The 25,875-nt window shown below is 33.2% G+C and overlaps 1 protein-coding gene across 2 annotated transcripts in view; it reads right to left on the bottom strand.

Annotated features, from left to right (window-relative positions):
* LOC128680512 (thyrotropin-releasing hormone receptor-like) overlaps nt 1–25,322 on the bottom strand; it is a 71,055-nt gene extending 45,733 nt beyond the window's left edge. Inside the window, exon 1 of one of the 2 annotated variants that reach the window (XM_053763716.2) lies at nt 25,146–25,322. The gene's annotated coding sequence lies outside the window, so the exon portion shown is untranslated. The remainder of the gene's footprint in view (nt 1–25,145) is intronic. The other variant, XM_053763717.2, reaches the window with a different exon arrangement.
* Nucleotides 25,323–25,875: the final 553 nt, after the last annotated feature.

Below are 25,875 nucleotides of genomic sequence, written 5' to 3'. Positions count from 1 at the left end.
AGGTAGAAAAAAAAGTAGAAAATGTCCACCTTATGATCGAAGTGTCGAAACAAAGAGCCGAAGTCAAAAGTAAAATAATATAAATTCTTCAAATTTATGAAGTTTTAGTAATTTTAAAACAGTTTATAAATAGAAGCTCCTCGAAATATCCGACCCAAGTCTTAAACATAACCACAAAATGTATTAACTGTTAACAATTTATTTCTATATAACCGTCAAACAGTAAGTGGTCGTAAAGTGATGGATTCAATTACAAAGAAGACTTGGATCATGTCATGACCACGATGGAAAAAGACCAAGTGAAAATGGAAGATTTTGCTAAAAATGGCCCAGTTTCAGACCAATGGGTTTAGGAGTGATTATTATCCTTGATAAAAACGTGATAAGTTTTTTCAAGATATACCTGTTTTCGTAACAGGTATCTCTTGAAACATACGTTGATTGCACCAGGTGATTAATTAAAACATTGTTAATAATTAGCGGACCGTACCGGCTTCGCTTGTGTTAACCATAATAAATCATTAACCTAAACCTTCATATTGGAAATTCGTTGCAGGCAGCTCAACGAGAATAACAAAAAGTAAGAGATAATGAATATCTGTAAATTCTCTTGTGGGGTGTGTTTACGCCTTGAAAGTGACGAATAAACGATTGTTCAGGATTGATGTTGCACTGGCAACCAACAAAAAAAAAAGTTTATTTTTGCATTCCTTAATTTAAAATATTTTTTTACAATGATATATACAAGGATTCCCGCCGATTGATTTTAATATGAAAATTGACAAATTTGTTCTTTTTGTTGTAAAAACCAAAAGGGCAATATAATTTCAGTGAATGACTGCTACATCTTCGATTTATTTTTTGCTGACCAAAGATTTTGGCCAACGATGCTGTGCTGTGCATACATTCATTAGTTAAAACTATTGGCTAAAATTTGCAATGGAGATTTATTTATTTTATTTAAAACTCATTTTCTTCTTCTTTTGTTGTACTTATGGCTGGCAAAACGATGGTTTTGCCAACGAAATTAACTTTATTGTTTGTTGTCGTGTCAGAAAGATTTTTTTTTTTGTTTATTCCCTCGTTTTATTGAGGAGGTAAAGGGTACTAGCCCATACAGCCAAGTCTTTGTGTCAGAAAGACATTGACACGTCGGTATTGAAACTAAAACAAAGTATTTTTTTTTCTAAATTTTGTCTGAAAACAGTGGGATATTTCAACAAGCTAACATAGAAAACTATCTACTAACCCATATACATGATTAAAAAAAAATATTAAATTGCTGATTTTACCCAGGCTCACACACATCTCGTGCCAATAACCGCGGTATTACGCAGACCCGCTCTATTAGACACGTCATTAATAACACAATAAAACATACTTTACGGTACATATCTATATCTGTATATAGTTATCAATACGCCCAAACCTGCCCTTGGATTAATTAACATGAAGAGGCTAAGCTTTTAGTAATAATTGTCTATTTTTTAATGTTGATGTGATTACTTACTCCCCGCATACTAACGCCACTTCACATTTTTGTTAATTTCTTTTAATTATTTCTAATTTAATTTATTTCTTTAGCGAAAATTGAAAAAAAAAAACAGATTATGGCACACTGAATAATTTTACTAAAATTCTTTATTTAATGTGGCATAATCTATTAAAATATTTTTTTTTAATTTTCGCTAAGAAAGTTATATTATAGTTTTCTATAATACAATGTGGTCACAGTAGACTAAAAGGAATTTAGCGACCACAACGTTTTCGATTTAGTCAACTGTGACTACATTATGCAAACTATAATACTTTCTAAGAAAATCCTTTATCTAGTATGGCTTGATCAGAGGGAACATATATTTCAATCATATATTTTCATGTAAGTTAATTGTGTTTCACATCGATATATATATATTATAATCAGCACTCGGATCACAATCATAACCTGTTTTGATATACCTTTTGACTATGTACATTATGTATTTTTATATATTATTAGAAAGAAAAAAAAAACATTGTAAGAAACAATAATGGTAAGCCGATCTGGCATGATAGGGACCAACACTGTTCAAATGAGTTTCTTTCGGCATTTCTTCTCAGCAGTGGTCGTTCCGAAATGCCAGTAGTTTGTAGCTTGTGAGAAATAACTATAAATATAAAGATTGACGAGAAAAAGTGCCTGTGAAGGTCTAATTTCTGAATAAATGATTTGAATTTTTGAATTTTGAATTTGAATCAGTTCAAATAATTCGATAAGAAATAAAAGAAATTGATGAAAATGTGATGGTACCTACTAGCGCTAATGTGGGTGCTATTAGGGAGCTTTAAATGAAACTGTGACTTTATCTCGATTACAATATATCTATATATAAACTTGGATATAATACATAATCAACAAATAATAAATCGAATTAACGAGAGCCATTGAAAAAACATGTCGGGTCTTTTTGAATGACCATTCCACCGAAAGCCGCGTGCCGTCGACCAATCACAGCACGGTATTAGTGATGTTACCACCCCGTAGAGATGGGACATAGTTGTTACAAAAGTTTTGTTTTTTATTATGGTTCAATTTATTTTTATAATTTCAAACTTTCTGAAAATGGACTTTCCGACCTTTTTTTTAAATTCCAACTTTTTTTTAAATCTTAGTATAATGATCCAGAATGATCCAGCTGAATTGTTTTCAGCTGAATCGTTCGCCACGAACTTGCACCTCGCGAACACAATACATTTTGATGAGTTTCAAAAACGACTTCACCGATTTTGATACCCCACGAACTTAAAAATTCTATTGTCAGATCCTACATACCTTTTAAATTTCATTCAAAATCGGACCAACGGTTCGAAAGATATCGCGTTACAAACATACATACATACTACAAAAATGTATTTTTGCCCCAAGTGTAATGTTAGTCTAATAACTATTTTACCTAGATTATACATATTTTTTACAATTCTCTGACCTTGTCAACTTCCCTACATGAACCTAAATTTTGTTTCGTAGCTTATTCTTGTATGCCATGGAGTAGAGAGAAATCCTACACTCTCTTCGCTGGCAAACAGTCACAAACCCTAAGCTGCTTAATGGAATCGAGTGGATAATGCACTCAGCGATGCAAGTGCAGTGCATAGTACGGGAGGGAGCTAAGTACAAGATCGCTTTACGTTCCGCGAGAAAATGGACGATTTCTTGCCTCTGTATTATGTTGTCTTTATTGTAATTTTTCCTTATAAAAAAAAACATTTTTAGAGTTATTTTTTAAACATAAACTTATTTTTTAAATTTTAAGTATTAATATTAGTGGTTCTACTAAATGCAGTGGTCATATTCCAGCACGGAAGCTGGAATATGACCGCTGCATTTAGTAGAACCAGCCACCTGCCTGATGTCAACACTCTTTGGGAATGTTATTGTTGCCTAAACTAAAACTCTATCGTATTGCATCTCATGTGTATACTCTGTTTGTTTCTTCCTCGTATCGACGTAACTGATTAGATTATTGGGAAACTGAAGCAGTTTTGACCAGTATTTATACTACCAACGACCTTGACGCTCAAACGGCTGAAACAAGTTTTATGAAATTTGTTATTGAACTAGTTGATGTCTTGGATTATAATACTTTCAAACTTGGATTATATATTATAATACTCAAAAGTACGCGATTCCCGTAAGATTAAGTAAGTCTGATTGACAATGGCGCTTTATAAAGTAGGTTGATAGCGCTACTTTGGATAAAACATAAGTTTTATAAATAAATAAATAAATATATTAGGACAAATCACACAGATTGAGTTAGCCCCAAAGTAAGTTCGAGACTTGTGTTATGGGATACTAACTCAACGATACTATATTTTATAATAAATACATATATAGATAAACATCCAAGACCCGGGCCAATCAGAAAAAGATCATTTTCCATCATGACCCGACCGGGGTTCGAACCCGGGACCTCTCGGTTCAGTGGTAAGAATCTTACCACTGCGCCACCGAGGTCGTCAAAGTTATTTTTATTACCTACACGGGTAATACAGCGGTGTGTTCACTTCATATATGGAAAACTGATTAGTTTTAAAAATTTTGTAAGATCCAGAATGTTCTTTCAGAATAAACTACTACTTTCTAGATTTTCCTCTATCGTAAAGCCATAGACATGGGTAAGCTTAGAAGCGACATCCCTTTTTCGTCCATTGCAATGGTAAAGGCACTCCGGCACGATTTTATCGCCAGTGAGATCTGTTGCTTACTTTTTTCTGTGTTTTTATCTACGTTTTTAGGTCACAGTAATGATGCGAGACAATCCCAGGGTATTGTGGTCAGGGGACGGATTTTTTGAACTTTTTTTTCTTTTCATTTTTCTTTTTTTCTATTGCTAAAGGTGTAATTAGATTACAGAACCTTTAGGAAATCTTATTGCATAATATTTTTGAAATACATATTTGAAAACACAAAGCGACTCATTATAAGTAGGTTTATGAGCAGATACTAAGAAAATTCATTTCATTCAATTATTTCCATTCCATACAAAAAATACAAGGATTTTTTTTAAATACAAGGAAAGGTAACTCAAATAAAAATACAAAAAAATCATAAACTACTAGAAGATAAATATTATATATATATATATATATATATATATATATATATATATATATATATATATATATATATATATATATATATATATATATGTATGTGACATGTCTTGTGGTTCCTAAGCCTGTACAACCAGGAACACGCTAAAATGAGTTTCAGACAAATGTATAAAAATCACTTGTTCCTATTTAGCTTGTTTTTAGCGAAAAATGAATAAAAAATAATCGTAAAACTGACAAGTGGGCACAATATGCAGATACACATTTTATTTATCAAAAGCTACAACGTAGTTCAGACGAAACGAGGACACAAATAATTCCGCACGAATCATACATAACTCCACTTTTAACTAAGCTATCGCAAAAAAAAATTGAAAAACTGAATTAGGTGTCGTGTCACAGTCCAATAGTCATCACAACTCATAGATAAACAAAATTAAACAATACATACAATGGGAGCATACATCAATATGTATATCATTAATTAAATGTTTAATATTACTGTTATGACGTCACACCGTAACTATATTTTTTTCTAGTATAGTAGAAAGTTTTGATAATTATGTTTGTGATTCAATACCCTTATTTATTTATCTCAGAAGATCTCCAAGTCTCGCTGTCCAACGGGGGATTGCAGCCAGCGTTCGAGGCACGACGCGTCGCGGGCATTTTTTCTATTTTTAATTTAAATTTATGAAGTTTTATGATAGATGTCTATTTTTTTTATTTAATAAATCTTGATTAATTATCACCTAGGTATACCAAATTGTCTAGAAAATGTCTGATTATCCTCGTGTTATCAATGCAAGCCAAATCTACATAAATGTTTTTGGGAAATTTCCAAATAGATATCTTGTCCGAAATTCCCCAAAATCGGAGTTAATAATACAAAAGTTTATAGTATTTTGTACACTTCTTCGTGTAGGTATTGTTGTGTTGTTTTACATCAATCCTCACATTTGGTAGACAGTCCCCTTAGGAACTCCAAGGAAAACCTAATTGGATCTAATTATACGAAGCATTTAACCAAATCTAGCTTTCGTTTGAGCTCCAATGAAACTACAATCAGCTTGGATTCCATCAAGGTTTTTAGGGTTCCGTACAGAGAATCAAAAAACGGATCCCCATAATTAGTTTTCTTTAATATCCACTATGTACAGACATAGTCCACTTACAGTTTTATTATAATACGTATGTATAGATTTCTGTGGTCGGCGATAAGTCAGTATTTTTATTTTGTATCTGTGATAAAATACGTCGTACAATCAAACGCAAAAGTTTTTCCTCGTAAAATGAAATCAGTTCTTTGTCGGGCAAATAGTTTTATTAGCATCATTATATTATACGAAACCAAATTTTTGGACTACATCGAGAAATTACATTTTTGGTCGGCCGGAGTAAGGCGCAATTCCATTGTGCCCATGCTTAACGCAACTTTTTCATATAATTATATGTTAAAGTTGCGTTAACCATGGGCAATAAAGGTTCCCATTTTATAAGAAATAAATCATAAAGTAGACAGGGCATGAATAATACCCCTGATATTGCAGTTTAATTGATAAAGAGAAGAAATAACATATTTTTTTCCATTCACTCACTTCATTTTTCCTTTAATTGTCTTTAACTGTTTTTATTTACTTTATGTATACGAAACATAATATATAGACTAATTATACATTAAGTGTTAGTATATAAAAGCTGTTTATTTCTAAAGAAACCTCTTCCAGCAGACCCATATAGAAATAGCACATAGTACGCGCCAGTGGAATCGTAGCTTTTATACTAGTTCGGCGACATCAAAGCGCTGGATAGACGCCAAGCTGCTAGTACAATCGCGCGCACCAGTGATAAACATCAAGTGAATGAGTATTTTTGAATGAATGAGATAAAAGGTGATGAGAATCGCACAGAGGTCGGAAGTGTTCGAGATAATATCTTTATGTCTCGACAGAGATTGTGTGAAATGAGTAGTTTATCTTTTTAGAGTTTCCTACAAAAAAAGAATTGAAAGATTTATAATGATACTATAAATATAAAACGTGAATCTTCACAATTTCAGACATTTATAACACTACATTTTTTTATATCACTTAGATTAAGATTTTTTGCTCTGAAGGCAGAACAAGAAATCTTTTTCAAAGCATTAAAGCAAAGTTTAAATAGTGCTACAAATTAAGATACTTAATAGAATGAACTCACAAAAAAATCCTACTTTTTAAATTAATATAAAGATCAAAATCAGGTGTCGGGCGAATTCATTAAAAAAAGATTCTTACGATAAATCTGTTTTTACTTTCAAGGTCGTTTTCATTATAAATTATTGCGAAATCTGTTCTTATTTTATTTCAAAGTAACTTTTTGCGTGAGCTATTTGACTTGTTAATATGTAATTGAGAAGATTTGACGATGTTAATATGGTGTTCTTGTTTTTTTTTTTATTTGATTTTTCATTGGTTTATAATTCTTTGAAGTTTGATGTTATTTATTGATTGATAACGTATTTGCTGAAAGTGCTGGCTTGATGTTGTCAACGATATGCGTGTCAATAGTCTGACAAGTGTAAATCCAGAATAACGTGTAACGTAGAAAAGAAAAATAAGCAATGACGACCCAGGGCACCGATCCGACACTTAACGGCTGCGGAATTGTAAGTATTTTTTTTTAAAGAATGAAATTTATTTTATTCTACTTAAAAGTTTGATACAACAAATAAATTTTGTTGTAAGTACAAATTATGGTGAATGAAAGAATCGGTAGATTTAAACGTCCAAAATGACACTTTCAATGTGCTGACAAATCACATATTTGGCAGTACTTTAGTTATCGCTTGTACGTCCAATTTGGTTATCCGGCTAAAATTGAGATTATAATACATATCCCAAATTTTAAAGTGGTCTAGACGAAAGTAAACATCGGGAGTGCGCCTGTAAACTTTTATTGCCGAGATCTGTTACGATTAAGAATGCTTGTACACTATTGCTTACACTTCATTCAAATGGTTCGTTCTAACAAATCGATAATATTATGAAATTGGCACATCATTTACATGTGATGAGACATTCTTCAGATAATTTTGATTTATAAAAATTTATAAGGTAATATATTTTATTTATATTATATTATTCGCTTGTTAAAATGTACCATAGATTAACAACTCCAAATAAGCCATGTTTCACCAAATTTAATCAATATATCCTAATTAATATTATAAATTAATTAGGATATATATGTATGCGAAAGTAAGTTTGTTTGTTACCTCTTCACGCTTTATCTACTCAACCAATCTTCTGGAAATTTTGCATACATATAGTTTGGAGTATGAAGAAGGACATAGGGTACCTTTCATCGCGGAAAAATAACTGTTCCCGTGGGGAATAAACGGAGGTGAAGCCGAGGGAATAGCTAGTCTGTTAATAAATAGTAAAGTAACACCAATCGAAGCATAAAATTACAAATAATGCCATGAGTTTTTTGCCATGAGTTTTTTGCCATGAGTTTAAATGTATCTGTGTATTCAAATAAATTGAGACAATGGTTCATTACTCTTTTGTTTGTTCCTTTGTATGTATATGACATTTTATCTCGTCAATTACAAATTACAAATCCACAATAAAATCAGATTCGGAGTAATTGTAAATTAAAGCCACAGTTTACGAGATAAACTGGCCAAAAAAACAGCTCGTCTTGTTTACCACGCACGCCAATAACGTAGGGAGCTATTTAAAATGCTATAACATTGTTTTATTGCCATTTCAAAATGTTTTTCAGTGACTGACATGAGGTTTTATTGACATACTAGCTTTTTCCCGCGGCTTCGCCCGCGTTATCGCAATGAAACCTACACAAGACTTTAAGTTAAGCCATGTACTATACATCTGAGACAACCACATCAAATTCCATCCAGAAGTTTTTACGTTTTGCGCGACTTACTGTTTTATTTTATATATATATATATATATATATATATATATATATATATATATATATATATATATATATATATATATAAAATATAATATATATATATAAAATATAATCTAATTCTAATGTAATATGTAATGTAATATTTATGTAATGTAATATTTATGGCGTCCGTGCGCCGCCGAGGGATTCGAACCATATTTTGTCCAGTTCATACAAGGTATAAAAAATAATTATATAGATACACTTACACAGGTATACCGTATACCACGTATACTTTTAATGTATGTTCGGTTGGAATCTTGTAACTCAATTTTGATGCATGTAAATCGAATCGCGACGTTTATTTGGATGACAATGCATTATTATGATAAGCATGACCTGACGGTGCACCCAGGAACTAATCAGCTACTGCACGGTAAACCTGTTTTTTTTTTGTCATACATTGAATGTACAGTAAAGGAATAGTAGTTTTAGATCCTCACCTAAACCTCCATAAGACTACTTGGATACATCAAAACAAGCAACTTTTTTTTTTCAACTGCTTTACGTTATTCGTAGTTTTTAGTTTGATATAAAAATACAATCTAATTTGCGATTCTACACATCTTAACTCTATGTAACAGCCAAGCAAGGCGAGACAGTACAGTAGCGTTATGTAGCGGAATCGAACATAGAGTTAACGTTTTGTAGAAACGACATTAAAACTAAAAAAAAAAAGGAAAAAAAATATTTAGACAAAAGTCGTAGAACAAAAGATGTTAGTCTCTATGTATCGTATGCGCCTTTGGAAGGTTATGCGTTAGATACCAGTAACCCTGTATATTATGTATGTTGGGCTATAAGATCTCCCTGACAACACAATAAAAGCTTGTGTCAAAAACTTCATTTTTCTTAATGACTTATCTTCACCAGTGCAATTAATACTCCAAATTCTGTTTTGTAATCGCTTAAACAACTATAAAATTATTTTTAGTGTTAACACAGTGTTATATTGGCTATAAAACGATCACTGTTTGTTAGTGGCCCCATTACTCATAGCGAAAGAAGCTCAGGTGTATCTATAATAGACGGATGGGTGGTTTAAAATTCGTTTCTTATTAATAGAAATAGCTTGCATGTATATGGGTTAAGCAAATGGGATTAACACTTTCGTGGACGCTCGTCGAGACACAAAATAAGTTTAATTGTCACGACTGCTACAGAAGTCGTGCGTCCGCGAAAGTAATGTTATACAACATATTCTAGCAGTCCCAATCGCCTAACGACCCCTTATTATAGATGAAGATTCTAATTAATATTATAAATGCGAAAATAAGTTTGTTTGTTATCTCTTCACGCTCTATCTACTCAACCAATTAACTTGAAATTTTGCATACATTTAGTTTGAAGTATGAAGAAAGACATAGGGTACCTTTCATCCCGGAAAAATAACTGTTCGCGTGGAAAATTTACATGGACGATGCCGCGGGCGTAAGCGTAAGTAAATACCTAACCATACGGTGTGGCTAACCGAAATGAGACATATCGTAGATTACCAGTGCGTGGTTTTAATATTAAATCGACTTGTCTTAGGTTTCATAATAAAATTTCGTAATATCTTATATCCAAGTAGCTTCGCTCCGGAATCATACTGTACAGTCGAGCGCATGTAAAGTTACCCGCCATATACTCCCGGTAATAAGGACGAAAATAAAATGAATTTGGGTAGGTCGATGTGCTTTTGACTGAACATGGCACGCCTGTTTTCCATGAAGGCGACCTCCTTCTGATAAGATACTGACCAATCAATATAATTATCTCTCCTTCTCTCAGCTTTGCGTGTTCCCGGTTACAATTGGAGCTGTGACGCCTAAAGCCCAAGGTCTCCAAAAAATTAATATTAAAAAAAATAAAAATTAATATTTTTGAAGATTTTACAACCTGTTGTCGTTAACAATTTTTGGGATGATATCCGTGCCAATGGTCTGACAACTAGGGATGCCGAAGACCGCGTGAAGTGAAGACGAAAAAGTAGGAAAGCGGACCCTGGGCTCCGAAGCTCAACGGCTGAAGAAGAAACCGAGAAAACGCTCAGATGAGAGAGGGCTATTAAGGCTATGTGTCCCTTAGCCGCCGCGTACGACATCCACGGGAGGATATGGAATGGTCCTATTCTAGGACGGGACCACACGCCTCACCATTAATATATAATTATCTCTCGCTCTTAATATAATTATTTGTTAATTTTCTTACCCATAAATCGTCATCCATGTATTTGTATGCTTTATTTTACTAAACACATTGTGCATCTACGATTGTTTAACAAATATATATATATATATTAATTATTTCTTTCTTAGTGATCCGAACAAACGACATCCTCAAAACACCCGATAAGAAATTGTTATCAATGCATTACTTATGTGCAGCGTTTCCTTTGCAATGTTAATCATGATTTGAATTTCGAACCAGTTTCAGCCCAATTACGATAACGCTTGCATACTTTTCGATAATTTTTGCAATTATGTTTGCACTTAAATGTTATTCGTTTGCAAATAACTGTGCTACTGTAATAAAAAATAAATGATTCAGATGACTAATCCAACTTGTGATAATGAATGTGTTACGAGGAGTCCAAGGTTCCAGGTTCGGGCGAAAAAAATGCCTATACAGGGTTACCTAACGCATAACCTTCCAAAGGCGCATAAGGTACATAGAGACTAACACCTTTTGTTCTACATCTTTTGTCTAAATGTAATAAATACAAAAAAAATCCTTGTCCTTTCTATGATACGTTATCTCTATGCCCGATTCCGCTACATAACGCTACTGTACTTGGCTTTATATTACATAGAGTTAGGATGTGTAGAATCGCAAATTAAATTGTAAAAAAAAAAACTACGAGTCACGAAAAGTCGTAGAATAAAATTTCCTTGTTTTGATTTACCCAAGTAGTCTTACAGAGGTTTTGCGTTTGATACCAGTAACCCTGTAGGTAAGTATATATCACTCACTTTTCAACTCTTCTACTATCCCGCAATACTATCCCCACGGCAAAAATTAACTAAATCCGTAGCTCCGTTGCGACTTAAATGAAATACAAACACACTTTTACAGTATAAATTAGATTATTTTTTGTCCGAGAAAATAAACGTAAATTTTAAATAGCCTCCAAATAATACTTAATTTCCCAATTCCCAGAGGCAAGTCCACACAAAGACCTCATTTCGGTTAATAAATTCCACATTTTGACATAACACGTACCCTTTGTGATACGTATGCAAATACTGGAAATACGGCACAGACAGACAAACCAATTCACAGTCAATCTATTATTAGAAATGGCACACCAAATAGGAGAATTTTCGCATGATTAGTTTTGCACTAATGTGTATACCTAATGGTGTACAATTTTGGTCAGACTTTACAGTCGCTAAAATGCAGCTAAATAGGTTTGATGTCAAGTCTTTTTGATTCAGGTTGAGTTTCTTTACTAGGGTTCTATAATAAAAATTTTGTTCACGTTATAAGATTGCCTGCTTCCAGGCAATCTTATAACGTGAACAAAAGTTCGCTCCAGTAATAAGGACACCTTTTGCGCATTTGTTTGTTACCTAACTATTTAGTTTTTTAAGCTAAATGTATAATTTATTCTGTATTTATTCTATAATCCTTTATAATGTGCAATAAAGGATGTTGGTATTGTATTGTGTAACATATAAATAAATAAAATTAAATATAAATAACGTATACAGGTAAACGCGTACGTACACGCGTTGTCACCCACAGGTGGATCCGAAACATGCGTGATAAAAAAGGTACATACGCGTGTAATACCTGTTAACATTATTTGTATTATATTTAAAAATGAAACGCGAATTATTTTTTGAATAATGTTATTCAAAAAATAATTATATAATTTTCTTTGGCCTCTTAATTTGCCACAGGTAACTTACAAACTGTTTTAGTGCACGGATTGAACACAACCGGAATAGCACCTAGCACACATTAATCACGAGTACAGATTTGTATTATAATAGATCTGATTATGGATGTTATAGTATGTGGCATGTGGTTCCGCCCTAGAATAGGACCACTGCATATCGTGGGTGTCGTATGAGGAGGCGTCACAATAGCATCCCCAAGGAGGCTTTCTAATCTTCCATCAGCCACGCGCTGCCGGTTGTAATATCATAGATAGAATAATTGAAGGTTTTTTTTTCACGCTGCGCAAAGAAATAGCTATGGGAACAGGTGAAAATTCTGTAGATAACAAAAAAAAACATATCTTCCTAATCCCATCAAGTTTGAGCCTGTTATAAAAAATCTAAATATATAACTAGATTCTCTTCGTAGTCGTATTCCTTATGGCTGAGGGTCGTGGTCACTACATGGAATGAAACACACACAACAACTTTCTTGGCATTAGTAATGGAGTGGTTTGCCATTGCCTTCTCCATTTCACACACAAGTTAGAAATCAACCAGTGTACAGGTTTCCTCACGATGTTTCCCTTCACCGGAAGCAAGTGGTGATCGATGAAAACAACTATACATGAATCAGATTGGTATACAAACTCTTGTGGCACGAGTAGGATTCGAACCTGTGACCTTTCGATCCACAGGTCTTAACCATTACACCACCGCTTGCATAACTACATCAGGTCAAAAAATTCACATCTTGGTATTTTCACAAATTGGTTTCACATTTCAATCACTCTGAATGCCCCGGGGCCCTCAGCTCAGTACAAACTGTATGCGATGTGAATTTCAATAAGAAATAACGAAGCGCACGCCCACGGACACAATTAGACGACTGTGAGAACTTTGCTGCACTGTGGCATTTCTTAAAGTTAAGAAACTATTTCAGAGTATTTTATCGTCTCATATAATAGGCTGTGACTCCTCCGGGTCCGCGTGAAAATATAATAAAAAATTAAAAATAAATAAATTTATTTTGAGAGGCGTTTCATTTTGCTTTCGATATTAATTTATCCAAATTTTATTCAATTACAAAACCTATGTAGTTTGCTTCGCCTCCTTGTCATTCTGCATCGCCTGGGCCAAATACAACTTCGCCAAGCTTTGAGAACAGAACGAGCTAATATGTTGGCTGTATGTGTTGATTTGTCCGGCGACTATCATCGGGTTTAGCCTGGGTGGTACAGGGTGGGGCTTGAACAGTTTGTTGACGTCTTCTTCGGGTAGTGGTGGTTCATCCTTGGCTGCCCTGGGTGCGTTCTCTTGTGCGATTACATGTAACTAGCCTTTGCTTACAGCTCACCTATCGCCTAGCCTTTACGTAGATGAAGGAATTTAATAAAGTATCTATATCTTTTGAATTTGCCTTGGGTTAAAGACAAATCATTTATTTTTATAAATAAATAAATATTTATGTAATATTTCTCAAAGCTACAAACTACTAGCTTTTCGTGTATGTCGAGTAAGATTACTAAATTATTATTTCATACTTACTACAGTTTTAAATATGCATTTTATTAGGTTATAATATTAATTCGTTGCATTCACGATCTAACACTTTTGTGACGTCATAATTTGCACTAGTGACGTAAATCATCGGCCATGACGGGACGAATGCCAAGAACACTTCAGCAAGTTGTTAGATTATCTGTGGTTAACAGAAGCGAATCCATTTTAGTTTCTTGATGAACGATTGGGATAAAATATTCGAACTCTAAGACTAAACTGTGTAGGATATACGGCGCGGTCAAAATCTCCACGCCTATGTGATCAACAAATAAATAAAATAATTATATGTACACCGACAAATCACACAGATTGTGTTAGCCCCAAAGTATTAATTTCCTACTCGACTCCAATTTTTTTTACAAATCTTCTCTAATGCATGAGACAAGAAGACTCAAATAAGTAAATAGTTGACTCAACAAACATTCTGTAACTGAGATACCGAGTTGAAACAGTTTAAAACTCGGCAAATTGATTAAGAAGTCGAATGAGCTGGAAAAATAAGGATTAATGGTACATTTAGCTGGGAGTTGGAGCAAGTTGCGATTGTTGGACACTGATAGCGTTTGCTCTGATGGATTTAAATTTCACTGTGGTTTTTCTTTGAAGTTCTTTGTCATATAGTTACTCATCTAAGACCGCTGACGGGTTTTTATTTCAGCGATGAAATAAAATGCATATATATATATAATAAAATGCATATTTATTACGATATTTAATATATAGGTATGTATATGTATCACATATATGCAAATAACCAAATAATAATTAAATGTATGATTGATTGACGACCTCGGTGGCGCAGTGGTAAAGTGCTTGCCTCTGAACCGAGAGGTCCCGGGTTCGATCCCCGGTCGGGTCATGATGGAAAATGATTTTTTTCTGATTGGCCCGGGTCTTGGATGTTTATCTATCTATGTATTTGTTATAAAATATAGTATCGTTGAGTTAGTATCCCATAACACAAGTCTCTGGGACTACAGCTCAATCTGTGTAATTTGTCCTAATATATTTATTTATTGATCAGTTTTATTAATCACGATATTTAATATATTTTCTGTCTCATTAAGGTATATATTAGAAACACTTTTTGACTCCAAAATCAGTGACGTCATAACACCGTTCAGCTACAATAAAAGTTTGTTGTGAAAATTATTAAGCTTGGTAAGACTTAAACTTCAAAGAAAATATGGACAAGAAAACACGATAAAATACATTTTCCATGACGTAGGTATCGATCCCCAGACATTTATTTATAGTGCGTTCGTGTTATCGACCTAAATGTCCAATTGCCACATCCAATTTGATGCAGTTGGTGTCCCACTGCGCTTCCTTCTAGAACGTCCTGTCAAAAACAATGCTATCTCATAAAGCAATCTAGTTAATTAAATAGGTTAATTCGAGCTACTGTTGTTTACTTGGAGATGTGAGCTTGTAGGGTACTTAGCTGCCATCAAATAAAATAAGAAGGTTTTTTCCATGTGTCAAAAATAAAACAAAAAATAGCCGCACGCAGTGGCGTCACAATGTTGGAGTCAAAAAGCGGTTTCATTATGTAATGAAATGTGAACAAAAAATATTAAATCCTAATGATATTATACTCGTAGTTAAATCCATGGTTAAATGTGAAAGACTGTGAGGATGTATGTGTGTTCTATCTACATATAAGAACATTACATTGATTGATTGAGAGTCACAGATATAAGAGCTTATATTTGTGACTCATTCACGCATAATCTACTGGATGGATTGTTATGGAATTTGGTACACGGGTAGAATTTAATCTGCAATAACACATAGGATACCTTTTATCCCGAAATTTGTGAGAATATATGATGTTTTATTCACCATGGTGATAACAAACAGTTGGAAAATGTTATCCAAAAAATTACTGAAAATATAACATAAATATCTGACAAATAACAACAAAATAAATGCGTTTTTTATTTTGATGAATCAAGACAGATAAATTAAAAGTTTTTATATGAAGAAAGTTAATGGGGAACTGATAAGCTGTGTGTGACTGATATCTATGGTCAGTTGGAAAGTAAAATTAAAAAAAAAAAAAAGAAGATTAGTGAAACATATTTTTTTAATTTGAAAGTGTCGAAATGTGGCTCAAATAATCCAATATTTCACTATGAATCAAATTCAATATGTCTTTACGACGCGAACAGTCACTGATTTCCATAAATACATATGTGCTATCATAACCTCACTTGTGAGGAATGGAGACGCCATTTTATATTGCGCATAGATAAGTAAAGAGTTTGCAATGATCAATCTTTTCGCCGGCTTTATAAAATGGAGGACTGTCGATATATTTAAATTTAGATTGAGCTCTTTACATTTTTCCTTCAGTCACTTGCCCAATGACCGAACGCAACCAAATCTAACATTAGGTTACGTTTACGGTGACTTCCGTTTACGTAGGTGGCTGCGTAAAAATAAGGTTGCTTGCCTGACGTCAACTCTCCTTGGGAATGATATTGTTACTAGTTAGCTGCCTAGACTGTGTACCCCTTAGTCGCCTCATACGACGTCCATGGAAAGATTCTAACCGAACCACACGCCACATATTTGAAACATAAATCAATGCAAATTAGTACGAAATCACGAAGAGTTATATTCTTTCAGGAATAATCGCAATAGAAAAAAAGATCGCTATTTAAACAAATTATAAATTCCACTTACCAATATATAATTAGTCGCGTCTAGTCCTCACCATATGGCTATTATAAAATATTTAATCATATTTTCCAAATAGTATCAAATATATATTTTTTTTTATATTTAATAAGCATCTTAAAGCTTTCCTTTTAATTCAAAATTCAAAATTTATTTATTTCGGATAACAGAATCCATTTGTTAGTAAATGAACATTTGATACTTAAAAATATGTTAGTAAGAAATGATAAAATAAACAAAAAAGAAAAAAAAAGTTAATATTTTAGACAAATGTTATTATATAGCTCAAATGTTATTATGTAACTCAGAGATTTTTTATGATAAAATTAATCAGTGAAACCTTCGATTTCCTTGATTATTTATTAGCATAACCCTGTTAAATTATATTCAAATAAATGGCATTTAGTAACCCCAATGTTTACTGTACCCATGCAGGGTATCACCTGTACTTCATACCTTTTTAGCATCTAGTAGCTGCAGATCCAATGTTTACTGCGCCCTTCCTTACAGGGCGTCACCTGTACTTTATATTGATAGATAGATAAACTCTTTATTGCACCATTCACAAAGGAGTTATAAGTTACAAGATATTCAAACATAATGAGTGCAAAGGCGGACTTATCGCTAATGCAATTTCTTCCAGCCAACCTTTGGATGGAAAGGGAAACAAGTGAACTAAGAGGGTGCAGTAAACTTGACAGTATTAAATAAATAGACAAAAAATAAAACATTAAAATAAAAAAGACATATTGATGTGACATCTTTTAAACCTGTGACTTGCAATAAATGATCTGAATCTGATGAACTAAATAAGAAGATCAGATAATTATGAATTTAAACCCTTTGAGTATTCGCGAAACAGATCTACTACTTAGGCCATTATTGGTATTTATCTTCAGCTCAACCTCACCAAATTATAATTTTCGAGACCAATGAATAGATAGGATATTTTTATCAAACGTTGATTTTTGGGGGGAATTGGATAGAGAAAAAGACCTTGGACTTTGTAACCCTGTATTTTACGAGCCATCGCTGTGATTTTTACGATTAAGATCAAATTATTCATGAACCTCTGACCGAAATGGCTATCCCAAATTATGATATCTATTTTGGTCACAACGACTACAAAAGCTATATTTTTTCAGTTGTTTTATTTTTTAAAGTTTTTTTTAGAACTTTATTTCCGTATATCTTGATAAATGTGTATGTAAATAAAGCCTAAATTTAGAATTTACTGTAGTGTATGCGTGATATGTTGCGCGTCAAATGCTGCCTAGTGTATTCGTAGCTTAATGCACAAGATTATATTTTCGTAAAACCACAACAACTAAGGATGGGTTGTACCGGTCAACTTTGACGTTGACATTAAAATGCAAGCCGCTGTCAATAAGACAAAAAGGCTTACTTTAATCTGCGCTAGTTAAAGTTTACTTCCAATTTAATAAATATATAAAATAAATGAATAAATCACACAGATAGAGTTGGCCCCAAAGTAAGTTCGAGACTTGTTTTATGGGATACTAACTCAACGACGCTATATTTTAAAACTTGCAAGACCCAGGTTAATTTGACTGGTGCAACCCACTCTATGTTTCGCGAACAGATTTTTGTAAAGAACAAACAAAAGTATCTGAAACAATACATATTGTTTCGAATAGATTTGATTTATTTCACACATTCACAAACTTTCGATACTGAGCTTTCAATAGTTTTACACAATGGGCTTTATACAAAGACAACCAGAAGCTTGCCGTGACATATTGGAATGGAGCTAGAATAGAATAAAAAATAAAGACGTCGCGATTTGAACTTCAAATGTATGCTTTTGCCGTTGGAGTTTTTGACTGTTGTTGAAAACCCAGCCTATTTAAAAGGAACTGCCTTTCGCGTTCTATGGAGAGGAATGAGCTCCCCGCAATAGTTTCCCCTAGGGACTACAACATGGAGATATTAAAAAAGGGCGTGAAAAGAACTCTTTGTCTTATTTTTGTACGTTTCAGAGCGTTTTGTCTTGAGCGTTTGTCTGTCATTACAAATTTTCAAATTGTATGGATTTGACCTTTCGATTACAGTCGGTCTTAACCACTGGGCCACCACAGTTTCAGTTCAATTGGATATTAAAAACGTTTGTGACACTGAGTCTTTAATGTTTAATTTTATGAAGGAACAGAGATGTCGCCTAAAGCGTTATCAAACATCGCGCAAACCGTTTTCCGTCTGTTTCACGCTCGTAATAACGTTTTGATAAAACAAAAGTTCTATTAAAACTTTATGAAGCTTTTAGCGAGCTTTTAGTTTACGTGCGGATTTAAACGCACCTGAAACAAAGTTTATTATGACCCTGTACAAAAATGTCAGGAAAAAGTTACCTATTTAAAATATTACCTATATAAAATTTAAAGCAAAATATCTGAAAACTTGTAACCACGTATGCAATCAAGTTTTTTTTATAAAAACACCAATTTACACAAGATTTTTTAAGATAAAAAAATCGTTTTTCCATTGAGGAGTTTTTTCATTGGGAACTGATCCTGTATGAACCATCCGATCATGCATATGATAATAATGCATTATCATCCAAACTAAACATGTGTACAATTCCACCCGAAACATATTCATACATAGTAACATCAATAAATCCTTGTAAAAATACATAATTCATTGTTTTAATTTCATACTATTTTCGTAAATTAATTTCCTGTCCATATTATTATCATATCTAGCAATCATCTCAATTAATATCAATTCTGTCTATTATTGAAGTCTAAAAGCTGGTATAAATCACTGAAGATCAAACTGTAACCCAGTTACTGAGAGATTAGCGGTTATTGCAGACTATCTGGACATATATCATCCTGGCAGGGTCGCCATGTAAAGATGGCACGTGTGATTTAGACGACAGTTCGTGATGGACTTTTTATTGAACTTAGTTACTTTTCCTTCCTATACTACTTAGCCAACATATTGACGAAGGGAAATATAATTAAGACAAGTGAACACAAAAATGTTTCGAAAGATATGCCTTCAACAATATTATGCTTAAAAATTATGCGTTTACGCATAATTATATACTATCAGTTTGTAAACATACATATTCGAAAATACAGTTATGCTTAAATATCATTAGGACAACGTATGATAAATGAAGCAAATGAACAACAACTCTTAAGAATCTATTTATATGGAAAATAAAATATGTTTGACATACCTATCATTTTAATTAAATTCATGATAAATTAGGTTAAGTTACTTTGATATAGAGAGCTTCTATTTATCATAGAAACCTTCCATTCGATATCAGACAAAAATTTTGTTATCGTGTGGTCAATTACTTAATGGCCTGGTTTTATTATATTTGATAACAAATAAGTAGCTATTCGTCATATACCTATGTGTTACCTATACTTTTGTTTCTTTTACTGCGGTTGCATCATCACATCCTGCATCTGTCTGTCCGTCCGTCTGTCACAGTCAATTTACTCCGAATGTATGGGACCAAATCGAGTATATAGGATGGTGTAATCCGTGCGGAGTAAATAAATAATATAGGGATATATAATAATTATAAAAAGGAAATTAGGAAATAAATAGTTTTGCATACCTTATTGTGTCATTGCCAATTAAATAGTTATTTAGTTGCCAATTAGTTAAGGTATAAATATAACGTGTTAATACATTAATTCATTCTGTCAGCTCCACACTATCGCTAAACTCGGACACATGCCGAGACAAATGCGTGAACGTTGCCTAGTTTGTATTAGTGCTTTTATTTACCGCATTGAAAAACCAGCAATATATACCGAATCGCCACAGTTTGGCAAACTGTTCGATGACAGCTTGGAGCCGGCGTTACAATTGGCTGTCGATTGCCTGCATGGGGATTGATTATATGTTGGCTTAAACTCTGCTTAATCGTGCAAATAATTAAATAATTAAAGTTACAATTTGTAAGGTTTGACCCTATTAGATTGGGCCCTTAACGTGGTCACCACGACATAACACATTCGTTTCCGTGTATCTTAATGGAGAAACATGGGGGGGACTCTTTTTATAGCTCAGAGATTTGGTTTATAGGCGGGTGTGTGCTTAAATGGGACCAAGATTTCGGGTTCACTTTGAGTTATTATAATCTAGAGTTGTCATTTATTTAAAAAAAAAGCATGTAAAACACGATCTTAGGCTAAAGCTTTTAGGGGTGATGCAAATGAAATATTCTTTTTGAGGTGAGTGCACTTAAATAAAATCTTATATTTTTTATATAAAAAATAGAGATATATCCATATCCTTCTGTGTGTCGTACGAGACGAGTAAGGGAACTGAAAAAACCTTGACAGTTCATAGGAATAAACAGCATTCCCGAGGAGGGAAGTTGTCAAAATGGTGGCTGGACGTGAATGCAACAAAGTGCACTCTTAAATGGGAGAGAACATGACGGTATGGACATACCGTCATGAATGGGTAAGGTTTTAGACATAGGAATTAAGGGGACCCTTAATTCCTATGTCTAAAACCTTACCCATTCAAGGAACAATGAGTAATTATTTAAGTCGCCTAAAAATAACACAATAAGATACCTATATTATATTATCATGAATAATAATTATAAAGATGTGATTCAGGTCGATTTATTTAACTAAAAAAAACTGTATAATTATGTCAACTGTTGTTTGTAAAGTTCAGTGGTAAAAATCTACCGGGCAGGTAGTCACGATGTCGACGCGATTTAGTTGGTTATTCCCTATGGGGCGTGTGGTTCCGCCCTAGAATAGGACTGCTCCATATCCTCCCGTGGTTGTTTACTGAAATACATAATCTTAGCAGCTCATAGGCAACAATATCATTTCCAACGAGGGTTAATATCAGGCAGGCAACCAGTTGTAAACTTACAGCTGAGTCTTCAAAATTTAAAGGTCTATTTTTACGTTGACGCGCTTCATTGATTTTCAGCCGAAACTGCAAACGGGAACACACAAAAACAATTCGATTTTTTTTTTACTTTGAGACCACAATATATTGTGCAATATCAGTGAAAGTTGCGTTTCGTTTCGATAGTTATTAGATAAACACACTTGTCGTCGACCCGAAGCAATGGAAACAGATAAGGAACAAAAAATGCATTTTATGAGGGGAGACCTTTGTCTAGCAGCGGGACACGACAGTTATAGGTTACATAAAAAATATTTTAAAAAATCAATTTGACCACATATGGTCAGATCCGTGTGGTCACATAGAGAATAAACCTCACAATGCGATTCAGTTTCGGTAAAAATATTACTGCTACCTGAGAATCGTGCTAAACATTATTATACAAGGCGGAGATATAAAGGTATCTTTATTGCACATAGTGGCTGTTCCCGACTTCATTTGCATTTAGTCCTTTTTTACTTCTGAACGCTTTTTCTATTCCTGTGCCTGTGCAAAAAAAACAAGTAAAAACTGGTTGCACTCCGGGAGTGCCGGCAGAAGTCAAAACTTTAATATTAACGTTGTATGCACAACGTTAATATTAAAGTCAAAAATGCTTTTGACGTCTTACGAATATTCGATCAGGGTCACGTGTCCTGACGCGAGTTTAACATTTTTTACCCATCACAAAAAGTGCACAACGCCGCTAAAGAAGTTTTCACTTCAAAAAACTACTAAACTTTTGTTTTTTTAACATTAGGATTTACTATCTATCATAAAATAATATTCGTATATAGAAAGATTTTATATTTAACTTAATTTAGTGTAAGGCCATAGCATATCATTAGTTAGTCCGTTTTAATTTTGTATTATCTTTGAGTAATTTCTTGAATATATTAAAATTTGTAACAGTCAAATAACCAGGTAAAAACTCTAGAGAGATATTCAAGCCCATTCGTTTCCACGAAACAAAAGAATAGAAGATAAACTGCATCCAAAATGGTGGCTTTTGTTTTAGAATGTGTCATTTATTTTATGAAATATTATGTCTGATCTCAAACTTAAACAAAGATAAAATTTAGACTGAAACAATACCATGGAATTAGTAGGTACTCCGTTGTGCGAAGTACTCATTAAATACATTGTGCAATACATCTAAATTGATCAACTTTTTATTCAACCATTTACAGCTTTGCACACATGATCTCCTAATTTTTATTTTACTGTTTTTTTATTATTTTATTCATAATTTGTTATTTTTGTTATAATAATTCATATATTGTGACATTTAAATTTTATTTGTAAAACATTTACGTGATTTGTGATATTCAAGTGTCTGAATTATACTTCTATTTCGACGAATAAGAATTGTAATTATGAAGTCATGGGAATCGAGTGTGTCATGCTCACTCAAATGGTCAATCTGGTGGTGGCGTCGTGGGCCGGGTCGTGAGGTTCCCTCTATTATGGTTGAGCTACGCGATGGCTGTCCCATGCGTCAACTCGTGAACGGGTGTTGCCAGAGGGAACTGGTCATCTCGTTTCTCATATATTTTCATGTAAGTTAATGGTGTTTCACATCGATATATATATATATATATTATAATCAGCACTCGGATCACTATCATAACCTGTTTTGATATACCTTTTGACTATGTACATTATGTACTTTTATATATTATTAGAAAAAAAAACATTGTAAAAAACAATAATGGTAAGCGGATCTGGCATGATAGGGACCAACACTGTTCAAATGAGCTTCTTTCGGCATTTCTTCTCAGCAGTGGTCGTTCCGAAATGCCAGTAGTTTGTAGCTTGTGAGAAATAACTATAAATATAAAAATTGACGAGAAAAACAGCCTGTGAAAGTCTAATTTCTGAATAAATGATTTGAATTTGAATTTACATTTAACCTATATAAAATGTATGTCATAATAAATCCTAATCCTAACTTCCTAACTAATATTATAGATGCTAAAGTAAGTTTGTTTGTATGCTTATTTGTTTGCTTGTTACCTCTTCACGCTCTATATACTTAACCAATTTTCATGCAATTTTGCTACCATTTAGTTTGAAGTAGAAAGACATAAAATACCTTTCATCCCGGAAAAATAACTTTTCCGGTGAGAAATTCACGCGGGCGAAGCCCGGGCAAAAGCTAGTAAACTATAAAATTATATGACATCAAAAATACTTCTATTTCAACAGTACGTAGTCAAGATTTGATTTCAAAAACGTGTTTTACAAAGCATATCGATCGGCCGGTCTCTAAAATGTGCACAAATTTGGATGGACTTAGCACAAAAGCAGTGTCTTCTTCTCAACCAACCTTTGGAGAAGAGATAGAAGAGAACCGAATATGAATAATATAATTAACAGTTATTTAAGTGTCCAAAGATAAAATCTAAAACTGTGGTTTTGGAACACAACAATATAAAGATCAGAATTTAAATTTATTTTAAAATCACCTCAGGTCCGTACAGATTGATAAACGTTATTACAATTTGAACGACTTTTTTTAAAGATAAACTCAGATAGAAATTTTATTGCTTTTATTTATTCGATTTTGTTTTGTGGGATGATAGCATGCTCTCCAATTAAATTTGCATACCCGTGGACGGGGGAACATGTAGGATTAAGCTTTTCTTTTAACACCACATTGCATAAAAATGTAAACTCATGTTTTTGCAAATAAATAATCTTTGTATTTAAAAAATCGATCAGGCTCATTTCAAACACAAGGTAATATTCCCTAGAAGACGGCTATATACCTACTATAGGCAAACAGTTCGTCGAACTTCGACTATTCGTACGAGTACATAGCCAGTTTTCCATTGTGGTAAAAAAAAGCTCACGTATGTACAATCTACGTAAATATGTTCATTCGCGGCGGCATCTTTTCAGTTATAATGTGTTGCCATCAAAACCAAATCGTTCGTCTTTTTAAAATATTATTTATTTAATAGCGAATCTGTATCTTGTAAATAGGAGTGACAATTGAGTTACAAACATACATAGTATAAAACAAAGTTCCTTCCCGCTGTCTGTCCCTATACATGTATGCATACAACTTAACTAAGTACGCAACGTATTTTGATGCGGGTTTTTTAATAAATAGAGTGATTCCAGAGGAAGATTTATATACATGTAACATGGGAGTGGGTCGCTAGTAATTGATAAATTAAATGTCTGTGATACAAACGCTAATTTAAATATGTTCCCGAGTATGAAAACGATTTGGTTCTTAGAAACGTATTAAAACACAAAAATCGACAATTCGCATGATCTTAATCACGGATTTTCGTTCAAATCTTAAATTCGTTTAAATCAATAAACTCAAAAGATGAAAAATCAACCCTTAAAAGGTTTCAATAAAATTAAGATTAGTCTATAATTTAATTATTAAACAAGTAGATATCCGATGAAAAAATATTTTTTTTTTACATAAAATAAATTAAGTATTTACCTAGTACCATTATTGTAAGTATTTCTATTTGGTGTAGTAAGTTTAAATGTTTAATATGTTTATTTAATGTAAATTTAATCAATTAATTAAAACTCACTTACATGAAATAATCTTCGATGATAATTTTTCACACACAAACACCACAAAAATACACAAATCTAACACAAGAAACTTCAACGCATCGATTATTGCGTAGCGATGTTTCGCGAGAAACTTTACGAGCGTCAAATGCAAATCACGTATAGACGTCTTCTCTCAGCGCAAGCCGCGCGACTACTGGCCGCTGAAGACGAAAATTTCCCAAGATTTTCAGTTTGAAATGCGAGGGCGGGAAAGCCGCGTTCGAATCATGAATGTTCTTGTCTATGACGCGGTAGTGATGACGCGTTCTAAGTTTTCCTATGTGCGAAAAGAGGTCAATGAAAAAGTCGTTTGTGATTTTTCTGTCTTCGTGGAATTCATTCATTGTAAAATTGTTAAAATTGTTTGAATGTACATGACATGAGCATTGTACTGTTATTTGTAGTGAAATGAGAGAAAATCTAGGAAAGATCATTATATTTGACAAATTTATAGATTTTTGTATTATACTTACTTGTACTTTGTACCTACTTATTCGCTTTTGACATTAGTCGCCAAGATTCAAAATGACACTATTTAACTTTTTTATCACACTCGCCGTAATATAAATGCAACTGAAAACTGGTTGAAAACATTGAAAAGCGTCCCATAACACGTATGTAATGTGTATGCATGATTGATCGTTACATACTCGGCTCTATTATGGCGCTCGGCTTTGCCTCGTGTGTAATGATCAACATTCGCACATTT

This window comes from Plodia interpunctella, chromosome 24 (assembly GCF_027563975.2).
Source record: "Plodia interpunctella isolate USDA-ARS_2022_Savannah chromosome 24, ilPloInte3.2, whole genome shotgun sequence".
NCBI classification, from domain to species: domain Eukaryota; kingdom Metazoa; phylum Arthropoda; class Insecta; order Lepidoptera; family Pyralidae; genus Plodia; species Plodia interpunctella.
The sequence above is the reverse complement of the archived record's forward strand: the minus strand, read 5'-3'. Positions and strand labels throughout refer to the sequence as shown.